The sequence below is a fragment of a genome, unplaced genomic scaffold, assembly GCF_019419815.1.
Source record: "Pyrus x bretschneideri cultivar Hongxiangsu unplaced genomic scaffold, Pyrus_bretschneideri_v1 Contig2, whole genome shotgun sequence".
Taxonomy (NCBI): domain Eukaryota; kingdom Viridiplantae; phylum Streptophyta; class Magnoliopsida; order Rosales; family Rosaceae; genus Pyrus; species Pyrus x bretschneideri.
The window spans coordinates 8435805-8460432 of NW_025999501.1; the positions used below are offsets into that span (position 1 = coordinate 8435805).

At 40.4% G+C, this 24628-nt stretch overlaps 1 pseudogene; it reads left to right on the forward strand.

The window, feature by feature from the left end:
* LOC125476820 overlaps positions 1–24371 on the forward strand; it is a 63312-nt pseudogene extending 38941 nt beyond the window's left edge.
* The last annotated feature ends 257 nt before the right edge of the window (positions 24372–24628 follow it).

The window sequence follows — 24628 nt, forward strand, 5'->3', positions numbered from 1 at the left end:
ATGTCGTTGCGTCTCTAGCTGTGGAGGAAGAATGGGACGCAGAAGCATCATCTTGTTGGTGCTCAGAAAATGAGGCGTCACCTGACCCAAAAGAGTTTGAAGATACGTTGCAAGGGAAACTGGGAGACCAAGCTGCCCAAATCCAATCAAGTCCAGATGAGCCTGAAGATTTGCTTACTGGAGACGATGTCGACCAAGAAGTACCTAAGAGCCCTTGGCGAACAGGTGTGTACCAACAACCACAAGAAGTTAGACCTAGTAGAGTAGAAGTATCAACTCCACAATCACAACTAAGAAGGTCAACAAGAGTACGAAAGCCAAATCCTAAATATGATAATGCTGCCATAACTGATGGAGCACCAAAAGAACCTGAGGTGTTTAAAGAAGCATCACAGAGTTCTGAATGGATAAGAGCTATGGAAGAAGAAATCACTGCGCTTAAGCAGAATCAGACTTGGGATTTGGTGCCAAAGCCAAGGGATGTGAAACCCATATCCTGCAAATGGGTGTACAAGATAAAGCGTCATCCTGATGGTTCAGTTGAAAGGTACAAGGCTCGGTTGGTGGCTGGAGGCTTCTCAAGGTATGTGTGGGTCTTCTTTATGAAAGAAAAATCTGACACATTCTCAAAGTTTAAAGAGTTCAGAGAGTCAGCCGAAGGAGAAGTGGGAAAGAAGATTCGTTGCCTGCGCACAGATAACGGGGGAGAATATAGCTCAAAAGTCTGTCGAAGTATACTACATGCAAAGAACGTACCGGGAAGGTTTTGGGCTGAAGCAATGAGGACTGCAGCTTTTGTGATCAACAGACTTCCTCAACCAAGGTTAGGATTTGTTTCTCCCTTTGAGAATCTGTGGAACATGAAACCTACAGTTAGCTATTTTCGAGTATTTGGCTGTGTATGCTATGTATTTGTTCCTGATCATTTACGGAGCAAATTTGACAAGAAAGCTGTTAGATGTATCTTTGTGGGATATGACAGCCAGAGAAAGGGGTGGAAATGTTGTGATCCAACAAGTGGAAGGTGCTACACTTCACGAAATGTGGTGTTTGATGAAGCGTCTTCTTGGTGGTCATCAGAGAAAGAGGTGCTACCAGACTCTAGAGAATTTGGAGAAAAGCTGCAACAGAAGATGGGGGAGCATACTATCCAACCCCCATTCAAAGATAAATTCCATGTCGTGGGTTCCAATTGAGCCTAAGAAGGCTTCGTCCGGCTGTAAGACGTAAAAGAAAGCGCTACTTGGGAGGCAACCCAATGCACTGAATAAAACAAAGCTTGTTCATTAATTTTCGAGAAATTACAAATGTATATAACAAAGAAAGAGAAAGGTGGAGCCTTCACAAGGGTTGTGTACGTGAGGCCCCACTACGTGGCAACACTCTCGGAGCAGGAGGCATCGGAGCAGGAGGCATCGGAGCAGAAGGCATCGGAGCAAGAGGCATCTGAGCGGAAGGCATCGAAGCAAGAGGCATCGGAGCGGAAGGCATCGGAGCGGGAGGCACCGAAGATAGATCATTCAAGGCCCCAAACCTTGGTGGAACGCTGGATGACCTAGGAAAGAGGTGCCTCTGGAAGAAAGCCGCAAGCCTTTGACGGTCATCAAGCTCATCAAGCTTCCTCTTCATGCCTGTCGAATAATTCTTGGCAAGCACGTGCAAACTTCGATTCTCGTGCTTAAGCTGTTTGATCTCCTGCTTAAGACTCTCCACCTCCGCCATCAATGATTCAACCTGACGGGAGCGAGCAAGAAGGCGTTGGCCCATGTTGGACACAGAGCCAGCGCACTGAACACTGAGAGCCAGAGACTCTTGAACGGCTAACTCATCGGACCGTCCTGAAAGCAGCTGACTATCTTTGGGAGTGAGGAGGTTCCGATCTACTATCGTAGCCGTTGTTGCATCTGTCATCACAGAGTCCTCATCTGTAAGAGGGCTATGAGAAGATAAGAAAGACGGGCACCATACCTTACCCTGACGATGCGCGACCGGATCACTGCTTAGACTCAAATCTAAGCAAATGTTCGATAGGTTGGATGAGCTAGCCATTTTTCAAAGAGTTTAAAGAGAAGGGTTGGATGGAGGAAAATCTCGACGGGCCGAAGATGATGTTTGGGAAGTCTTCAAAGTGTGCATTGATAGAGGTGATCGATCACCTCTATTAAAGGAGAGGCGTTCACCGATTCAGAAATGAAGAGACACCACTCTTCAAAGCCGGATTTTCCGGCGTAAAGATCGCCAGCTCTTCAGACGCCATCCCAGCTTTTCAGAAAGCGTGTGTAACTTTGTCAAAAGCTCCCAGCTTTTCAGAAGACGCATGGAAGGCGAGAAATCAGCTGCACACTTTTGCCGACAAGTGTGGGAGACAAAGCCGAAAGCTCCCGGTTTTTCAGAAAGCGTGTGCCACTTTGTCAAAAGCTCTCGGCTTTTCAGAAGACGCGTGAAGGACATTGCCGCATCCGCACTGCCACTTGCCATTACAATTCCTATATACATCAACCAGTAGATTATCCAGTACCATTGTACTGTGATAACCAATCGGCAATTCACTTGGCGGAAAATCCAGTCTTTCATGCAAGAAGAGATTGAGATGAGACAGGTCAAGACGAATGATCAAGTTGCGGACTTGTTCACAAAAAGTTTGAGTACAGGCAAGCTCGAAATTTTTCGCTGTTTACTCAGCACAGTGCAAAGAATGAGAGCTGACATTGAGGGGGAGTGTTGAGAATCAATGTCATTTGTAGGTGAAGTAAGTGTGTGAGGTTGGTGAAGTAAGTGGAGGTTGTAGGTGAAGTACGTGGATGTTGTAGGTGAAGTAAGTGTGTGGTGTAGCTTTCATTTGGTTTGCTATAAATACCCAAGTCCCCAAGCATTGTAAATCATCCAAGGAAAAACAAAGCCTAGAGCTAAATAAGAAAAGCTTTGCTAATTAGTTTGTTTTGTGAGTTTTCTTTAAGAGTGTGCTCTATTTTCTTCTTCTTGGGATCATTAGAGTTATCTTGGATACTCTTCTTATTCAACATGGAGTCCGACACATTTGTGGATATTACTACTATTGATGGTTGCCAGGTATCGTGACTCATTCTTTTATGGATTCCTTTGGAATTCTTCTCATTGCTAATAGACTTTGTTTTCTATTCAAAAGGTGATCAGACGTTTTTATTTTTAGTACTTTGGAAGTTTTCAAGATCAGTTTTTTTGGTTGATGTAATACCGTGTCATGTAGAGCTGTCTAGATGTCGGAGTTGTTGAACTATAAGCCATGAGCTGATTAGTATTTGAGAATAATCCTGTTTTTAATTGTGTATTCACTTGTGCTTAGAAATTGCCAAGTGTAAGATCTAAATATGTAAGGCCATGAGTGCCATGTGTGATGATCCTAGCTATTGCTAGATGAGTGGCTGTGATCGTTTTATCTAGAAGGAAAAGATCCAGCTAAGCATTGTTAACAGAATTATTCCTTTTGCACGAGTGTGTGTGCAGAGAGAAAAATATACTTTTACAGAAAAGAAGAAAGCTTCCTCTGTGACTTGCAGAGAGCATAGCAATCATTTTACATTCTCAGTGCCTTCTTTTCTTCTTCTTCCATTCATACAAAACACTAACAGTATCTCATTTTATGTTGCATAGATTTGTCTTTTGTCAAGGTGCACGATATCTCATAATTTTCATCGAATTATACCACAAAATATGATATAAACGATGACGAGGAGGAAAAAGGGGTGGGAGGAGCTGATGTGACTGTTGGGGTATTTGTTAAACAGAAACATCAAATATTTTAACATTGGGGGTTATTACTGACACTGCACTCCTGAAGGTGCAATTTCTCTCTTAGGTTTAATAAGATATGGGTGCACAATGACCTTTTTGAAGTGCGAATAACTTTTCCTTGAACTTTTAGAGGCAATTTTTTCCTATTATTCAACTTGCGAAAATTGAAATGTTTGAATAAATGATCTTTTAATGTTTTTCTCAGGGACGTGAAGAGGATGTTGCAATATTTTCATGTGTCAGGACAAACGAACATGGAAAAATTGGGTTTCTGTCTGATTTTCGGCGAATGAATGTTGCGATCACTAGAGCAAAATCTTCTGTCTTGGTCTGTTATCGTTCGAAGTTAAGAATGAAGTTTCAAGTACTGTCTTACTCCATGTAATATGCATTTACATATTGACCTCTTCTTTTAATCAGGTAGTGGGATCTGCATCAACATTAAGGAAGCGCGATGAGCATTGGAATAACCTTATCGAAAGTGCTGAAAAGAGGGATCGTTTGCTTAAGGTGAATATACTTCCTGAGAACATGAAATCACACACTATTCATCACACCTTGTGCTCAATTTGGCCACACATCTGCTGTGATTGATTCATGTGTTTGGTTTTGTCCAACCGCATATGACTGTTCATGTTGCTAATATAGAATCGTAGGTTGAGCATTTGAAACTTCACACCAAGTTCTTAAATTTGTAGGTCCCACAACTTTTATGTTTTAGGCCGATTTTCCATAACTTGTGGTGAGTAAGCTAGAGGAATAAATTGGTCCATGCATCATTTAGTATCAACTGCAACAAGCGCTACGTCAAGAACTTTACCACATCTCTCTTCATTTTATTGTTCTTTTGTTTCTCTCAGACATTGAATTTACTACATCTCTCTCCATTTTATTGTTCTTTTGTTTCTCTCAGACATCAAATCTGTCATCTCCTTCCAGCCCAATCATCTCTTTCCAGCCCAATACTGATCATTTATATGTATTCACAAACTTGTGATTCAATCATTTATATGTATTCACAAACGTTAAGTTTTCTACAAAAGTTTAGCGACAACCGTTGCTGTTTCTTATAAGAAAAGAAAATTAAGGGTGTGTTTGTTTGCCTTCACTAAATCTCCTTGGACTGGATTGGACTAGCTATTAGTTCAATACCGTTTTTGTTACACGTAGGAATAGATTTAATGAGATTAGAGACGACTTGTCCCGACTAAGTCCTTTGTTAGAAGGTTTTAGCGAGACCCCCCAATAAGCACAGGATTGCTAGGACTGTTCACGTCCTCGTCCAATTGTTCTCCTTGCTTCTTTGTTCTGGTCTGGTCAACTGACCTTGCCAAACCACCCCACCAACAATGATGGCGACGATCGTCGATGAGATGTACTTGTTTTTGGCTCCGCATTTCTTCGACTTCATAAAGGACGAGAGCGAAGTTGAGTCTACCATAGAAAGCTCTTCACTACAGGTGGCATGGCCATTCACGTCGATTGGAAGAGGGGATGATGGTGGGTCATCGGAGAAGAGAGGTTGGATGAGGAGACGATGGTGGGCTTGTGGCTGGAGGTTTGATTCGGAGATGGAGGATCTCAATTACGCAGAGGTCTGATGGACTGATTCGCTTCTTTCCAGTTTTTCTCCCAATTTTTAATCTTTTCCCCATTTTTTATTTTTTATTTTATTTTTATCTTTTTGATTTAGGGGAAATTTATTGACATTGTGGATTTATTGTTTGGTTTGATTTGAATTGGCCAAATAAATCTTTGGTTTTTTTATATAGAAAACGAACTTTTAGAGTGGATTATGAGTTAATTTGCAATTTCTCCTCCTGTGTATTTTTCAACTTAGGATTTGATTGTAGGTTAATTAGAATATGATGTTGTATGAAATTTTGTTGTTATGATTGTATACGGTCCATTTTTCATTGTTTTCTTTATCCCATTTCTTAGTCCGACACATCACCAAACGCTTTATTAAGTTTGTTCAACTTAGTCTATTCTAAGCCAGTCCAGCTTAGTCCCAAAAGTTAATACAGTCCGAGATAATCCAGTATAACAAATGCACCCTAAGTGTGACGCATCGTGCAATGAATAGGGAAATCGAATGACTATTTTGCCTTGTTATTAAGGCTTTGGAGGCAATCTCCTTGGTTGATGTTAGAAGGCGCTTTATCGAGGCATTAGCTCTGCAGTTTGGAAGACCAGTGGAAGCTGATTCGGTAGGCATCCGAGGCATGTAATGCTCTCTGCAAAGTTCTTGAAACGTTAAGACTAATTGTTCATATCTAATTCATAAAGCTTATTAAGTCTTGAATGTTTATGTTTAATTTAAACATTATTGACGGATTACATGTTAGGTGTATGTAATTACATGACCATCACGAGGAGAATATGCATTAAGAAAACTTAACGTTTAAAGATGTATGTTTTAACTTATAAGTAATTTGTAGAACTACATAGGATTGTTAATGGTGACGACTAAACCCTAGTGCTTTTCACATTTGATTTCTCTCCAAAACTTTCTTTTATTTTATCTCTCATTGCCGATTTTCGTTAGTCAAATTTAATTATTTTATTTTCTGTTCTTTTACTTTAATTCACAATTTCAAATCTTTTCCAAAACTTATGTTATATACTTGACTAAGAATTGGTTTTAAATACAAATTTTTCATATTGATCAGATAGAGAACAACCTTACTTGAGCTGTTTATACTATAATAACCTTGTTCTCTTGTAAGTATTTTTATGTGTTTTAATTCCTACTTTTGCAAGTGGTAAAAATCCTACTACTCTCAACATCAGCATGTTTGAATCTAAATTAGTTTGCTAGCCAGAATCAGTTAGCCAGCCAATCCAATCCAGTTCACTAGTCTAGTCTAATCGATTCCTGACAAGTCTAGTCTAGTTCGCTATAATTGCTCTTTTGCTTGAAAGCTCACTTGAATTGTCTTGCCTTATAGGCCTAATAGAGCTTGCATCCGCATCTACTTGTTGGCAACACATGTCGTGTACCGCCATGAATTTGACCCGAGGTGTTGGAATATTAGTTATTATTTGATTGTCCAGGTTTGGGTCACACCTATCTGATTAGGATTCTTTAGATTCTGCATTCTATAAACACAGCTTGTAGTTTAGTATGAAAATTAAGTCAGTCAAGATGTAAGCCTTAGTTTGTAGCTGTCACTGCATTCTTATTATTGTTTTCCTGTTAATAATATTCATAATTTATAAATTGTTTGTTCTTACGTTAGATGCTCTGATTTTTAACTGCATGCACATTCTCTAACTGCATGCACATAAGGCCTTTTATGGCCTAAAGCAGGCCTCTCGTGCCTAGTTTCAGAGGTTTAGTTCTTTTATTATCAATTTTGGTTTCCTTCAAAGCCCGGCTGATAATTCTGTGTTCGTTGTTATGGGTAGTGATCCCTCTGCTTTTCTTTCTAATTAAAAAAAATTAGGTGTTGAATTTGATTTAAAAGACTTGGGCAAGCTGCTATTTTCCTCGGATAAAAGTCTTTTTTACGTGGCCGGATATTCATCTCACCCAGACAAGAAGGGAGACATGCTTGATTGTTTTGACACGTACATGTGGTACTGAGTTGGCTGGTCCATGTTTCTATCGCTATTGTGGTGGAGGTCTTCAATATCTCACCATGACATGCCCCGACGTCTCCTTTGCCGTTCATAACGTTGCTCAAATCATGGGTCGTCCTACTTCTTTGCATTTGGAGGCAGTTAAACATATTTTGTGTTACTTAAAACGTACTTATGGTCATGGTTTGGCAACATGATGTTGTGATGCTTCTTCTTCTCTTTCAGTTTACTCTAACGCAGATTGGGCAGCTTGTTCGGACACCCGTCATTTTGTCACAGGTTTTTGTATCGTCCTGGGTTCTAACTTGATCACATGGTGTTATAAGAAACAACGAACAGCCTCTTGGTTAAGTACTGAAGCAAAGTATCGTGCCCTTGTTTATGGATGTGCAGATTCGATTTGGATATTTGGTCTTTTAAGTGAGCTGTGGGTTCCTATTCCTCGTCCAATTTTTTTTTCTAATGATAACTGGCAGCGATATATATAGTTGTTTGAATTGTACTAGCGTGATATATTCTTGTTGATGTTGGACTATCAGAAACTTCACATGATGCACTTTTTTGGATGAGATTTTGTAACAACAATTGTGGTAGTTTTCACGTATTCTTCATCTTTTAATTATAAGGAATGTATGTCATCTATTCTCATGACAAAGTGGGCAAATTATATAACTAAAGGTTGCAAGAGGAAACCAAATTTCATTAAAGCAGTTACAAGAGCAGTAATATATTACTATATTTATATAATATAGAGTATTATATAGGTAATCGATCATATTAGAAGTTGTTGCCAACTAAGTTTCGACAACTCTTATTTCAAGGAATTATCTAGCTCATATGGACTCAATTTTGACGGATAATTGGTGGGGGTGGTCGCAAATTGTTCAAACTTGGTGGTGGTGGTGGAGGAAGATTGTTTCGACTTGGGGATGGTGGTGGGGGAGGATTGTTTCGACTTACTAAAGGTGGTGGTGGAGGAGGGTTCTTTCGACTTGGGGATGGTGGTGGGGGAGGATTGTTTCGACTTACTAAAAGTGGTGGTGGCGGATTATTCAGATTTGGTGGAGGTGGTGGTGGAGGACTATTTTGACCAGGTAAAGGCGGTGATGGGGGATTGTTTCGACTTGGTGATGGTGGTGGCGGTGGATTATTTTGAGGTGGTGGTGCTCGTTGAGGATTGTTTCGACCTGGTGAAGGTGCTGGAGCAGGGTTGCTTTGACTTGGTGATGGTGATGGTGGTAGATTGTTCAAAGGTGGTGGTGCTCGTGAAGGATTATTTCGTCCTGGTGATGGGACTAATGATGGGGTTGGTGTTTGTGTTTGTGTTGGTGTTGGTGTTGGCGTTGAAATTGGTGTTAGAGTTGGTGTTGGCGTTGGCTTTGGTGTTGGTGTTGGCGTTGGCTTTGGTGTTGGCGTTGACGTTGACGTTGGCGTTGGCGCTTGTGTTGGTGTTGGTGTTGGCGTTGGCGCTCGTGTTGGCGTTGGAGCTCGTGTATGCGTTGGTGTTAGTGTTGGCGTTGGTGTTGGTGTTGGCGTTGATGTTGGTGTTGGCGTTGGTGTTGGCGTTAGCACTGGTGTTCGAGTTGGTGTTAATATTGGTATTGGTGTTGGTGTTGGTGTTCGCGTTTGTGTTTGTGTTGGTGTTGGCGTTGGTGTTGGCGTTGGCGTTTGTGTTTGTGTTGGTGTTGGTGTTGGCGTTTGTGTTTGTGTTGGTGTTGGCATTGACATCGGTGTTGGAGTTGGCGTTGGCGTTAGTGTTGGTGTTGGCGCTAGTGTTCGTGTTGGTGTTGGTGTTGGCGTTGGCGTTGGCATTGGCACTGGTGTTCTAGTTGGTGTTGATGTTGGAGTTGGCGTTGGTGTTGGTGTTGGTGTTGGTGTTGGTGTTGGTGTTGGTGTTGGTGTTGGTGTTGGTGTTGGTGTTGGTGTTGGTGTTAGCGTTGGTGTTGGAGTTGACGTTGGAGTGGGCGTTGGCGTTGGTGTTGGTGTTGGTGTTAGCGTTGGTGTTGGCGTTGACGTTGGAGTTCGCGTTGGCGTTGGTGTTGGTGCTAGTGTTGGAGCTAGCATTGGTGTTCCAGTTGGTGTTGATGTTGGAGTTGGTGTTGGTGTTGGCGTTGACGTTTGAGTTGGCGTTGGCATTGGTGTTGGTGTTGGCGTTGGTGTTGGCGTTGGTGTTGGTGCTAGTGTTGGCGTTGGCGATGGCGTTGGCGTTGGTGTTGGTGTTGGTGTTGGTGTTGGTGCTAGTGCTGGTGCTGGTGCTGGTGTTGGTGTTGGGGTTGGCGTTGACGTTGGTGTTGGCATTGGCGTTGGCGTTGGTGTTGGCGCTAGCGTTGGTGTTCGAGTTGGTGTTAATGTTGGTGTTGGGGTTGGTGTTGGTGTTGGTGCTGGTGTTGGCGTTGGTGTTGGTGTTGGCATTGGCGTTGACGTTGGTGTTGGCGTTGGCACTGGTGTTGATGTTGGTGTTGGTGTTGGTGTTGGTGTTGGTGTTGGTGCTAGTGCTGGTGTTGGTGCTGGTGTTGGCGTTGATGTTGGCATGGGAGTTGGCGTTGGTGTTGGCGCTGGCACTAGTGTTGGTGGTGGTGTTGGTGTTGGTGTTGGTGTTGGCGTTGGCGTTGGCGTTGGTGTTAGCGTTGGAGTTGGAGTTGGTGTTGGCGGTTGATTTTTTGGAGTTGGAGCTGGAGTTGGTGTTGGTGTTGGTGGTTGATTTTTTTGAGGTGGTGGTGGTGGCAGATTCTGAGGTGGGGGTGGTGGTGGTGGAGGATTTTTCTGAGGTGGTGGTGGTGGCGGCGGATTCCTTTGAGGTGGGGGTGGTGGTGGAGGATTTTTCTGAGGTGGCGGTGGTGGAGGATTTTTCTGAGGTGGCGGTGGTGGCGGATTCTTTTGAGGTAGGGGTGGTGGTGGAGAATTTTTCTGAGGTGGCGGTGGTGGCGGATTCTTGTGAGGTGGGGGCGGTGGCGGATTCTTCGGAGGTGGAGGTGGTGGTCCTCTTAGTACAATAGGAGGTAGAAATGGTGGCTTGTAAAATGGTGTGGGTGGTGGCGGATTCTTCGGAGGTGGAGGTGGTGGTCCTCTCAGTACAATAGGAGGAAGAAATGGTGGCTTGTAAAATGGAGGAAGAAATGGTGGCTTGTAAAATGGTGGTATAAATGTTGATGGCTTGTAAATTTCGTGTCGTATGGGAGTGACTGGTGGCTTGTCATCCTCATGGTATTGGGCATTGGATGAAGTTGTGATAAGAATAACCCCTACAAGAAATAGCACAAACAACTTTAAGTAAGTCATCTCTGCTCTTCTTGTGTTACAAAATGGGAAGGGGCATCATTTTATAGGGGAAGGAATGATGGGTTTTGTGTTAATAATTTTGGTCAATAGGCAATTGGTAATTCATAGGCTCCAATTGGGGTAGTATCTGCCCAACTGGTCTAATAACATTGCTTTTATGGTAGGGGAGGCTCAAAATTTTTGGCATGCTTTATAAATCGTATCCCTTATTCCTAAATTTTTAAACAAATATATATATATACACACACACACACACACACACACACAAATATATATATATATATATATATATATTTGTTTGAAAATTTAGTTAAAAATGGGCGAGTCAGGCAATCTTGCATTTGTTTTAGTGGTAGCCTTAGGAATTTTATTCCAAGAATTTTTTATCCATTACCAGTTACCATTTCGAGTTTCAAATCCTCAAACTGAAATGGTATAATCTAGCAATCTTGTTCAAGTGTCTGGAAAAACACTAGAAAAGATAGAAAAATGAACGAGTTTTTAATTGTCTTTATTATCTAGGGAGATGATATACCCACCCATCAACATTATTTCTCCACTTCCTTTTTAATGATACTTTTAATGACAACTTTAACCTTTTCCAAAATGACTTATAAGGCCATCTTTAACTATTTTATTCTTTTGTTTTTGTATTAAATTCTGAAAATAGAAGGAACGAAAACATGAGCCTAGCAAGTTGAAACCACCGCACACAACACCGAGCAAGTTGCATCCACCGTTTTCCTCACCTATTATGTCAATTCCTTCCCATCCATTTGAAATCTTCATCAAACACCATAGACCCATTACAATTACCTTAAGAAACCTTGATAATTGGATTCTCTCATACCCATTTGATGTGGTTTTGATACCCCTCTTCTACGATTAGTCCTCTACTTGAGTTGTAATTGTAGAGAGCAACTACGAGGTCGACCGAGGATGTTGCTCATCTTCATAGTCTTGATTCAATTAGAGACAGAGTTGGCTGACGGTGAGAAGGAAGTTGCTTGCCGTCGAGCGGGTGGATATGTGGCGGTGACTAATTTTCTTTGTAAGGGATAGTTTAGTAATATCAGTGGGTAGGAAAATAGTGTTTTTCATTTTTACCTTTTGAGTGGGGTGGGAAAATAAGGTAGGGTGGAGAAATAGGATTGTGGGGTAGTTCTACAAGCTCTTATTATTTAATACCAAGGTTATCTAACTTATATTGACATTCGATACTCCATCATTCCATCCTTAGCCGGATCCGACTTACAAAAACGGCATTCCATCATGATCCAAACCGCGTGCGAGTGAAGCATAAGCTCTGTTTGTTTGGAAAGTCTATGAATGTTAATTAAAAAAAAAAAAAGAAAAAAACTTCTGTTATAATTCGAGCAGCATTTTGTTTGAATCGGATTTCCAACATTTGCCTTTTGTATTTAAATCCAATCAATTTTCTTTTCTTCTTAAATGTTAAATGTTTGGCCTTAAACTGTCATTAAATGGCAAGAGTTTGGCCACTGGGTAATTGGGGTATAGCCATTGACGCTTGGACATTTAAACTCTAAGCTTAGCATATATGGATGGGGTTAAGCATCCTATTCTCCATCCCCTTACTAAATATGTAAAGACTAAGAAGCGTTTGGTGCTGAGGATTGGATTGAAATGCATAAAACATTTCAAGGTATGCTGAAAGAAAAATTGAAAACATTGTGGCCAACTTGGAAGTAGGAATCAATAAGAAAACTTGAGGCTAGTTTGGGATTGTGGTGCTTTAAAAAAAAAAAAAAAAAAAAGCAATATGTTAAAAAATTTGGAACATCAATTGTGTTTGGTAAAACAAAAAATAAAATAAAATAAAAATAAAAAACTGATGTCAATAATAGTAGAAAAGCAGAAGTAGAGCCTACCATGCTTATAAAAAAACTTTTTTTTTTGAACATAGTGATCAGTGCCAATTTAATGAAATTTTCAAATGGCAAATACCCCCCAAATTTTACAAAATTACAATCTTTACCCATACATTATTCTCTTTGGCAATTATTATATCACATTAAATACCATATCTTTTTTTAGTCATTTAGCATATTCACAACAATTTTATATAAAAGTTTATCAAACACTGAAATTTTTTTTTAAATTATTTTTTTATAAGCAATTTTACAAAAAATAAAAATAAAAAAAAATTCCAAACACTCAACAATTGTATTTTACAGCTGTTTACTCTCACATCACAGTAGAAGTAGTTTATTTTTTTATTTTTTTATTTTTTAAAGCACAACAATACCAAATTAGCCATTATTCACTACAATCATTCCTAAAATGGTAGGATGAGAGGAGAAATTTCATTCATGTTTAGTCCCCTTTAATCCAATCACACGTCCTAACCTTTCCTATGTTGTGAGCCTTGCCAGTTAGTTCATGCATGCTCCTACCATTGCTTATTTACGCATTGTTAAAAGAATCCTTTGTTATCTCAAAGGCTCTTTTGGTCGGGGCATATTGATGAAAAGAAATGGTAACATTGATATCATGGGGTACACAGATACAGATTGGGCTGGAAATTCCCTTGATCGTAAGTCAACCACTGGTTACTGCACATTTATGGGTGGAAATTTAATCACATTGAGAAGCAAAAAACAATTTGTCATAGCTCGATCAAGTGCAGAGGCTAAGTATCGAGCAATGGCCCACGGCTTGTGACCTCATTTGGCTTAAAAGTCTTCTCTCAGATTTAGGGTTTCCAAGCAGTCAGCTTATGTCTTTGTTCTGTGACAATCAAGCTACTATGCACATTGCTTCTAACCCAGTCTTCCACGAGAGGACTAAACATATTGAAGTTGATTGTCATTACATTTGAGCACAAGTTCCATCGAAATTTATTAACACCCATTACACACGCAGTCATGATCAGTTGGCTGATATTTTTAAAAATACCTCCCTACTGCTCAATTTCAGCATTTATTGTTCAAGCTTGGCTCAACGAACCCCCTTCATCTAGCTTGAGGGGGAGTATTGGAAGAAGCGGTTAAGGTAAGTTATGGGAGTCCAAATGGAGCAAATCAATCAAGTCCTACCTTCCTTTTGGCTAAGGCATGGGTACCTTACTCTCGGCTAGGGCAGGGTCTTATGACATTGTTTCTAGCTTGTCTTAGTCTAGAATTAAGGAATTGTGTTCCCTTGTTTTTTATAATTAGTTGGTACGTAGCCCTTATAGAAGTGATTTAAGGAGATTGGTTGGAGGTTACTTGTAAACTCTCCTTCTGTCATCTTATCTTATATATGCTTCTTCCTTGTAAATGATACATACAAGAAATATACATCCAAAATTCAACACAAACCAAAAGGTGATAAATTTTAGTATACATCATTAACAGGCCTGTAAAGGTTTATTTACTAAAATGGTTAAAATCAAAAGGTAATTAAATCGCAGATACTAGGGGTAGTTCCCCAGTTTTCTAGAAGAACCTAAGATTATGGTGAATAGTCTGTTAAGGAACACTGGGCTTTATGAGTCCCAAAACCTGCCCGGTTGTGAAGCTCATTCAAAAAAATAACAGACGGAGCCTCATGTAGAGGCTTTATCAATCCCAAAACCTGCCCAGTGGATGATTATTTGTCAAAGCACGGAGTTACACACTCCAAGCTCTTTTATAGTACGTAGAGTTAGTTTTTTACTTACTCTTAACAGATTAACAAGTAAACTACCTTCCCATCAAATTTATTCTGGAAACCACCCCTTGCTCATCCTTGAAAGCCTAAGCCCTCTCTGTGCACTATACGGGAAGTCAGCATTTGTCCTGCTATTTAGATCCTTGATTCCATCATCCAGGTCTCTGGAGGAGACGATACCGCTTTCCATCCACTAGATGGGTTCCCCTGATGAAGTTGACCGAAAGATTCTTGTTGCAGGTAGAACGGAAGAAAGGAAGTATAGGAGTGTTGAATTGTAATCTTGTCTTGGCCCAAAGATAATTGATCCGGCCCATACACAAAGAAAGATTCATGCACATGCTAGAGAATTCTAGCAAAGTTCAAGTTGGTGGAAGAGTCTAGAAGAATGGTGAGGATTCCACCAACATACAAGATTAGTGTAGATAATTCTAGCTTAGGAAGGTAGTGGAATTATCTAGATATCTCTAGCATAATGTTTTCATGCTTCTCCAAGGTTCCATCCATGCCTATAAAAGGAGAAGGCATCCACACCATTTGGAACAACCAAGAGAGCAAGTAGCAAGAAGTGAGAGCGTCAAGTAAGAAGTAAGAAGAAGCAACAAAGCTTCTAAGAGTGTTTGAGTGTTTCCTCTTGTACTAAGTTTGTGAGTGAATAAAAACCTTGTGTAATACTTTGAGAATTCTTTCTTTCTCTTGCCTATCAATTTCGCTGCGTTACATTTTTCTTTGTGAGATAAACATCTCCAGAGTAGTGAAGCATTTTTAAACCCCCAACAAAGTGGTACCAGAGCTATGGCTAGCAATGCTATGGCAGCCTTCCAAGTTCCAGTGCTCGACAACAACAACTTCGATAATTGGAGTATTAAAATGAAGGCCCTTTTGGGTGCACACGATGTCTGGGAAGTCGTGGAGAAAGGCTACACTGAGCCAGAAGATGAAGCTACTCTGTCTCAACCCCAGAATGAGAGTTTGAAAGATTCAAGAAAGAGAGACAAGAAGGCTCTCTACCTCATCTACCAAGCATTAGATGACAATGGCTTTGAGAAGGTCTCAAGTGCAACCTCTGCCAAGCAAGCATGGGAGAAGCTTCAAACCTCTTACAAAGGAGCCGAACAAGTGAAAAAGGTTCGTCTTCAAGTATTAAGAGGTGAGTTAGAATCTCTACAAATGAAAGGGTCTGAATCAATCTCTGATTATTTCTCAAGAGTCTTAGCCGTTTCCAATCAATTAAAAAGAAACGGAGAAAAGTTAGAAGATGTTAGAATTATGGAGAAGATACTACGCTCGTTGGACCCCAAGTTCGAGCACATTGTCATGACGATTGAAGAAACTAAAAACTTGGAAGAAATTAGTATAGAGCAATTAATGGGTTCGCTACAAGCATATGAAGAGAAACATAAGAAGAGGCAAGGGAATGATGAGCAGCTCCTTAAGACGCATGTTCAACCAAAGAAGAAATAAGAAAGCTTCGACAACGAGAGAAGCCGATACGGAAGAAGTCGTGGTCGAGGTCGCGGACGTGGACATGGGCGTGGATGTGGTTGGAACTTAAACAACCAAAGCAACTACGAAAGAGGAGAAAGCTCAACAAAAGGTCGCGGAAGAGGACGCTCAAACTCAAGGTATGAAAAGTCTCAAGTTCAATGCTATAATTGTCAAAAGTTTGGGCATTATGCTTGGGAATGTAGATCTCCAAACAGCAGACTTGATGAGAAGGTCAATTATGTGAAAGAAGAGCAAGAAGAGAATGGCGTTGTGCTACTAGCATGCAAGAACAATGATGGAGACCAAGACTATACATGGTACCTTGACACCGGCGCTAGCAACCACATGTGCGGAATAAGAAGCATCTTCGTAGAGCTCAATGAATCAGTGAGTGGCAACGTTTCTTTTGGAGATGAATCCAAAATACCCGTAAAAGGAAAAGGTAACATCCTTATTCCCTTGGAAAATGGCGGTCACCAATTAATTTCAAATGTCTACTACGTGCCCAATATGAAAAGCAACATTTTGAGTTTGGGTCAACTCTTAGAAAAAGGTTATGATTTTCATACGAAAAATTATATCCTTTTTCTTAGAGATGACAAAGGAAGATTAATTGCCAAGGCGAAAATGTCAAAGAATAGGATGTTTCCCATGAACATTCAAAACGATGTTGCAAAGTGTCTCAAGATATGTTACAAAGACATATCTTGGCTTTGGCATCTTCGTTTTGGGCATCTTAACTTTGGGGGACTGGAGTTATTATCCAAGAACGAGATGGTGAGAGGCTTACCGTGTATCAGCCACCCTGATCAAGTTTGCGAAGGATGTTTACTTGGGAAACAGTTCAGGAAAAGCTTTCCAAAGGAGTCGACCACAAGAGCCCAGAAGCCACTCGAGCTCATTCACACCGATGTGTGCGGTCCAATAAAACCAAGCTCTTTGGGTAAAAATAATTATTTCCTTCTCTTCATTGATGATTGTTCAAGAAAAACCTGGGTGTATTTCTTGAAGCAGAAATCAGAAGTCTTTGGAGCATTCAAGAAGTTCAAAGCCGCTGTAGAAAAGGAGAGTGGTTGCAAGATCAAAGCCATGAGATCTGATCAAGGAGGAGAATTCACTTCGAAGGAATTTCAAGAGTTTTGTGAAGCAAATGGAATTCGTCGACCTTCGACAGTTCCAAGATCCCCTCAACAAAATGGAGTGGCAGAAAGAAAAAATCGAACCATCCTTGACATGGCTCAAAGCATGCTCAAAAGCAAGAAATTGCCTAAGGAATTGTGGGCAGAAGCTGTAGCATGTGCTGTCTACCTATCCAATCGGTCTCCAACAAGGAGTGTGTGGGGAAAAACTCCGCAAGAAGCATGGAGTGGAAGAAAACCAGGTATTTCTCATCTAAGAGTTTTTGGAAGCATAGCCCATGTACATGTACTAGACGAGAGGAGAACCAAACTCGACGACAAAAGTGAGAAGTTCATCTTCATTGGCTATGACACCAATTCAAAAGGCTATAAGCTGTATAATCCAAACAATGGGAAAACAGTGATTAGTCGAGACGTGATGTTCGATGAAGAAGGAGAATGGGATTTTAGCCCGCATGCAGGTGATCTTCACTTCTTTCCTCAATTTGAAGAAGAGAATGAACAAGGGATGATGGAGCAAGCAAGAGAGGTTCAACAAGAATCCACTACTCCACCTGCTTCACCAACATCAACCAATCATGGTAATTCATCAGCATCAACATTGTCAAGTGAGAGTCTAAATGAAAGAGAAGTACCACGCACAAGAAGTATACGAGATCTTTATGAGGTAGCTGAAAGACTTGATAATCCTACACTTTTCTGTCTCTTTGCTGATTGTGAACCAGTCGACTTCCAAGAAGCAGTGCAAGATACTAAGTGGAGGAAAGCAATGGATGAAGAAATTGAAGCAATCCAGAAGAATAATACATGGGAACTCGCTATTCTTCCGAAAGGACACAAAGCCATTGGAGTCAAGTGGGTGTACAAGACAAAGAAAAATACCAATGGAGAGGTCGAAAGATACAAGGCAAGACTAGTGGCGAAAGGCTATAGTCAAAGAGCCGGAATCAATTATGATGAGGTATTCGCACCCGTTGCTCGGTTGGAAACTATACGATTACTAATTTCTTTGGCAGCTCAAAACAGTTGGAAGATTCAACAAATGGATGTGAAGTCCGCCTTCCTAAATGGAGTCCTTGAAGAAGAAGTCTACATTCAGCAACTGTCAGGCTATGAGATCAAAGGGCATGAAGACAAAGTTCTGAAGCTGAAGAAAGCCCTCTATGGGTTAAAACAAGCACCACGAGCATGGAATAGTCGCATCGACAAGTACTTTCAGGAAAACAACTTCATCAAGTGCCCTCATGAACATGCTCTCTACGTCAAAGTCAAAGATGAAGATATTTTGATTGTGTGCTTATATGTGGATAATCTAATCTTCACCGGGAGTAATCCAAGCATGTTTGAAGAGTTCAAGAGAGTGATGACCAAAGAATTTGAGATGACCGACATCGGGTTGATGGCATATTACCTAGGCATTGAAGTCAAGCAGAACGAAGAAGGAATTTTCATCTCCCAAGAAAGCTACACAAAGGAGATACTGAAAAAGTTCAAAATGGACGACTGCAAGCCCGTGAGCACGCCAATGGAGTGCGGAGTCAAACTAACCAAGTATGATAAAAGAGAAAGCGTTGATCCAACATTTTTCAAAAGTCTAGTTGGAAGCTTACGCTACTTGACTTGCACAAGACCAGATATTCTCTATGCTGTCGGATTAATCAGTCGCCACATGGAGAATCCCACAACTGCACATTTGAAAACGGCCAAAAGAATTCTTCGATACCTCAAAGGTACTGTTAACTTTGGCTTGTTTTATTCAAGTTCTGATAACTACAAACTTGCTGGATATAGCGACAGTGATTGGGCAGGAGATTCCGACGATAGAAAAAGCACTACTGGATTTGTGTTCTTCATGGGAGACACTGCATTCACATAGATGTCGAAGAAGCAACCGATTGTCACTCTCTCTACCTGCGAAGCTGAATATGTAGCTGCTACTTCATGTGTCTGCCATGCAATCTGGCTGAGAAACTTGCTGAAAGAATTAAGAATGCGACAAGAAGAGCCAACAAAGATCTATGTCGACAACAAGTCTGCAATAGCTCTAGCAAAGAATCCAGTATTCCATGACAGGAGCAAACACATAGATACCCGTTATCATTTCTTAAGAGGGTGCATTGCAAGAAAGGATGTGCAAGTGGAATACATGAATTCTCAAGACCAAGTTGCCGACATATTCACCAAGCCACTCAAACAAGAAGACTTTGTCAGACTAAGAAACTCAATTGGCATCACAAGACAAGATTAAGGGGGGATGTTGAATTGTAATCTTGTCTTGGCCCAAAGATAATTGATCCGGCCCATACACAAAGAAAGATTCATGCACATGCTAGAGAATTCTAGCAAAGTTCAAGTTGGTGGAAGAGTCTAGAAGAATGGTGAGGATTCCACCAACATACAAGATTAGTGTAGATAATTCTAGCTTAGGAAGGTAGTGGAATTATCTAGATATCTCTAGCATAATGTTTTCATGCTTCTCCAAGGTTCCATCCATGCCTATAAAAGGAGAAGGCATCCACACCATTTGGAACAACCAAGAGAGCAAGTAGCAAGAAGTGAGAGCGTCAAGTAAGAAGTAAGAAGGAGCAACAAAGCTTCTAAGAGTGTTTGAGTGTTTCCTCTTGTACTAAGTTTGTGAGTGAATAAAAACCTTGTGTAATACTTTGAGAATTCTTTCTTTCTCTTGCCTATCAATTTCGCTGCGTTACATTTTTCTTTGTGAGATAAACATCTCCAGAGTAGTGAAGCATTTTTAAACCCCCAACAAGGAGGTGGTAAAGGCAGAGATGGAGGTGCTGAAAGGTTTCAAGCAGAAATTTTGGAGGAGTCGGTAATTGTATGCTACTTTGCATTTTGTTATAACTCAAGATTTAGACATTTAGTTTCGCTTGTAATGTATGTAAACATGGCAGGTGTTTTGTACCCTTAGCTTTAGTGGTTCAAGTCCTTTCAGCAAATGGAATCGAGATTTTGATGTTGTTATAATTGGTGAAGCTGCACAAGCTGTAAGTTCATGTAATCCGTTATTTTATCTTTTTATAGTTCATAGTTTGTACCTTTTCTCCTTTCCCTCTTTCCTTTCTTGAAGACATTCTAAATGCGGAAGTGTAACTGCATATATTAATTAATGAATTCATCATCCATTAGGATTATTAATTTCATAAATCTTATTTGTTTTTCATTACTTATGTTTAGGCAGTCTATGTCCATGACCAATCTAGAGTATATAAATTGAGGGGCTCGTCCCTTGAGTAGTGCCCGTATGGGCAGCTGCTCCACGGTGGACACGACTGCAGCCTCCACTCTTTATTTCTGAAAGTCTTCGTTTTTTAGTTGATTTGAAGTTTGAGTTTTCAACTCTTAAAACTTGGAGACGCCATGTTTTCAAAGTGTTGGCCATTGAGCACTGTTTATATGGTGTATATTTATCTTTCGGATGAATGAGGTTCTTTTTTCTGTAATTGAAAAACTATGATGGCTGTGCTTGATGGCATTATCTGTAAGGAGGAGATAAACAAATGTTTCGACAATCTAGAGTATAATCAGAAGTGTTCAAGAGTAAACCATTAGTATGGCTAATGAAAGATTTATGTGTAACCTTTTTGTATGTCTTTCAAATTTATCGTCTTACGCAACTGTTCTGGTATCGTAGCAAAAGAAAAAAAAAATTAACTACCCTGATTGAATGGCTGGTCAAATAAGGTTACCACTACTTGTCTTATTTATTTGTTTTCAGCTGAAGACAATGCAATACTAAATATAAACTAGGAATTTATGGCTCTTGATAATTCTTGGAGTCTTTATTCTTGTGTATGATTCTGTAAAGTTTCATCAACTGGAATAAAGTCTAACCGACTTCATGTTATGTATGATATAGGTGGAACCGGCGACTCTTGTTCCATTGACAAATGGATGCAAACAAGTATTTCTGGTAAATTGTAATGCTATTACAGGGCTTTCTCATAATTTACTTTGTGTTATAAATTTACTTTATACTGTGCACCAATACTTGTGCTTAATATTTAGGCTCCAAGCCATTCTTAATTCTGAATTTTTAACGTTTACATCGGTGACCCAGTTCAACTGCCAGCTACTGTAATTTCAACCGTTGCTAATAAACTCAGGTAAACTACGATATTGTGATGTATTTTCTCTGTCATTTTATTGATTTATAGGTTAAATATCTGATTCTGTCACACTTGTTTTCCCGATTGAAGGTATGGAACGAGTTTGTTTGAGAGATTTCAGAGAGATGGCTATCCAGTGACCATGCTGAAGATGCAGTATCGAATGCATCCAGATAAGATCAGAAACATCCAACAAAGTTTATTGAAAAATATTTTATGTTGATGACCCATAATCTAATAACTTAGCTTCTGATAAACGTGGTGCACTCTTTCCTTCTATCTCGATGTTGCATTAGCTCAATGTCGCCTTCGATCTCTCCTCTGCAATATACTCCACGTCTCTTCTCTTCATGAGTGATTCTCACCGTTGAGATCTGTAACTTTTCTCGGGGGACAAGTCTCCCATCACTTCTGCCGGGCAACCCTCTATTCCATCTAGCAGTATTTTCTTGTTGTAGATACCAATTGAACTTCGGTGACAACTTCCCATGGTCGGTGCCCGGGATTATGCTTGCCGAGGTTGTTGGTGCGGTTGTCAGTTCTGGCAACAAACCAGTCAGAACCGTGCCTGACAACCGGCAGCATAATGGGCTGGAACCGTGCCCAGCTCTAAGTTAGAGTACATGTTCCATTGACAATGAATGTGAAAGTAGTAACTATTATTGAATGAATATGACATAACAATGTGAGCTTCGTCTGGGCCTCAAATAAGAAGCATAGTAATTAATTTTATATCTGTGATCCTGTGTTCATTTTTTTTTTTTATATTAGACTCTCTGTGTGTCTCTCTCTCTATTTCATATTTCTAATTGTTAGGTTCAAATTTCTATGTCTTTTATTTAGATACCTGATTTTTGTCCATTTTTAAAAGTGGAATTGTGGGTCTTCTGTGGATATTTCAAAACCTTATATATGAAATAAAAATTTCCTATGCAGATTAGGAGCTTTCCTTCTGCAGAGTTTTACTCGGAGTCATTGGAGGATGGTCCTAATATTATAGAGCAGACACAACGTTCTTGGCATGATTATCGGTGCTTTGGACCCTTCTGCTTTTTTGACATGCATCAAGGGAAGGAATCCATGCCCGAAGGAAGTGGTAGATCTCTGTGAATGTTGCTGAGGTTGATTTTATCATGCTCTTGTATCATAATTTAGTGGATAAATATGCAGAGCTTAAATCAAGTCAGCGGTTCACGATTATATCCCCGTATCGTGGACAAGTAACTCTCTTGAAAGAACGTTTCAGAAGTACTTACGGAGTGGAGTCCGACACATTCGTGGATATTACTGTAATAATTTGATCTTAATCAAAAATGATCCACCCACCAGGCCTTATGGGAAGGCTTTGTTATATACACTACAACATACAAATTTTACAATTTAAAATACAAGTGACTGCACGCCACACATGCAGCAGCACAGCAACAGCACACAACAGCAGTCGGATGCAATAGCACAGCAATAATAAAATGTCCTCCCTGCTGTCCATGAGTCAGCAATCACATGTCCTCCTTGCTGTCTTTCCTTTATGGCAATGATGACTATAGTTGTAATGATGGCAGGTACAAACACCCATGCTTGCCGACTAGGATTCTGCACTTAGCATACTGATCTCGTCTAACAGCCCCCCGCAAGCTAACAGGTTGTGGAACAACAGGAAGCTTGGAGACAAGGAACTTAAACCGAGACGAAGACAGACCTTTGGTAAACAAGTCAGCAAGTTGATCTTGCGAACAAAGATAATTAACCAATAATTGCCCACGAAACACCTGCTCCCGTACATAGTGATAGTCAACTTCCAAGTGTTTAGGTCGTGCATGAAAAACTGGATTAGACGCTAGAGCTATGGAAGATATATTGTCACACCAGATTTGAGGACGAACCAAATACAAATGCAGATCTTTGAATAATGATCTTAACCAAGAGAGCTCAGTCGCAGTGTATGCCAACTGCCTGTACTCGGCTTCAGCACTAGACCTAGAAACAGTCTTCTGCTTCTTTGAACTCCAGGATATAAGGTTGGAACCAAGATATATACAAAAGCCTCCAGTTGAATGACGAGTATCCGGATTCCCTGCATAATCCGCATCAGAGAAAGCACTGAGTTGAGTAGGTCCAGGTTTATAGAGAAGACCATGAGTATGCGTGGCCTTCAAATATCGTAAAATCCGTTTGACGGCCATCCAGTGAGTTGTTTTGGGAGCATGCATAAACTGGCATACTTGGTTGACAGCATAGGACAAATCTGGGCGTGTAATTGTCAGGTATTGTAGTGCTCCAACCACACTACGATACACATCTGGTTTGTCATACAGTTCGCCCCCATGCGCACTGAGCTTTTGACCGGATGAGACGGGAGTAGATATAGGCTTGGCTTCAGTAAATTTGGTGCGAGATAGCAAGTCCAATGCATATTTAGATTGACAGAGATGCATAGCAGTCCCATAATAGTTGACTTCAACCCCCAAAAAATAATGAAGGGTTCCTAAGTCTTTCATGGAGAACAACCTTATCGAAAGCGCGATGAGCATTGGAATAACCTTATCGAAAGCGCTGACAAGAGGGATCGTTTGCTTAAGGTGAATAGTCTTCCTGAGAATATGAATTCACACACGATTCATCACACCTCGTGCTCAATTTGGCCACACATCTGCTGTGATTGATTCATGTGTTTGGTTTTGTCCAACCGCATATGACGGTTCATGTTGCTAATATAGAATCGTAGGTTGAGCATTTGAAACTTCACACCAGGTTCTTCAATTTCTAGGTCGCACAACTTTTATGTTTTAGGACGATTTTCCGTAACTTGTGGTCCTTTGAGTAAGCAAGAGGAATAAATTGGTCCATGCATCATTTAGTATCAAATGCAACGAACGCTACGTCAAAAGAACTTAACTACAACTCTCTTCATTTTATTGTTCTTTTGTTTCTCTCAGACATCGAATTTACTACGCCTCTCTCCATTTTATTGTTCTTTTGTTTCTCTCAGACATCAAATCTGTCATCTCTTTCCAGCCCAATACTTATCATTTATATGTATTCACAAACTTCTGATTCAATCGTATGACGTGTTCTGGCGATTTCTGTATCTGTAATGCAGGTCTCACAGCCATACGCTTCATTTTTCAGTGATGAGAATCTGGAAACCATGGCTATCAAGAAAGAATTCTCATCGGAGGAGGTTGAGTATGATGAGGTGGATAACTATGCAGGTTCATACAATTTTGGGGGTGCCAACCCGGCGGAGGGAGAGGAGAACGATTATGGAGACGGGGGTATGGACATGGATGACGGAGGCAACGGCGATGACTGAGTATCGATATGATAATGTTTCTTAGGTCATATGAAACCGTGTGAGATGAAAGTCTTATGCACCCTTTTGAATGAGAAAGGAGTGAGGAATCCTATTTTCGACTCTGACCCCGACTCCAGTTGGTCGCATACTTGAAAAATAACCCAAAAAATCAAGGGAATGCTTGGATAATTGGTTTATATAAATCCTTCCTGGTTGAGACCACACATAAGAATGACATTGCCATAAATTGACAAGATAATATTTCCACTTATTCGACTCTGACCCCAACT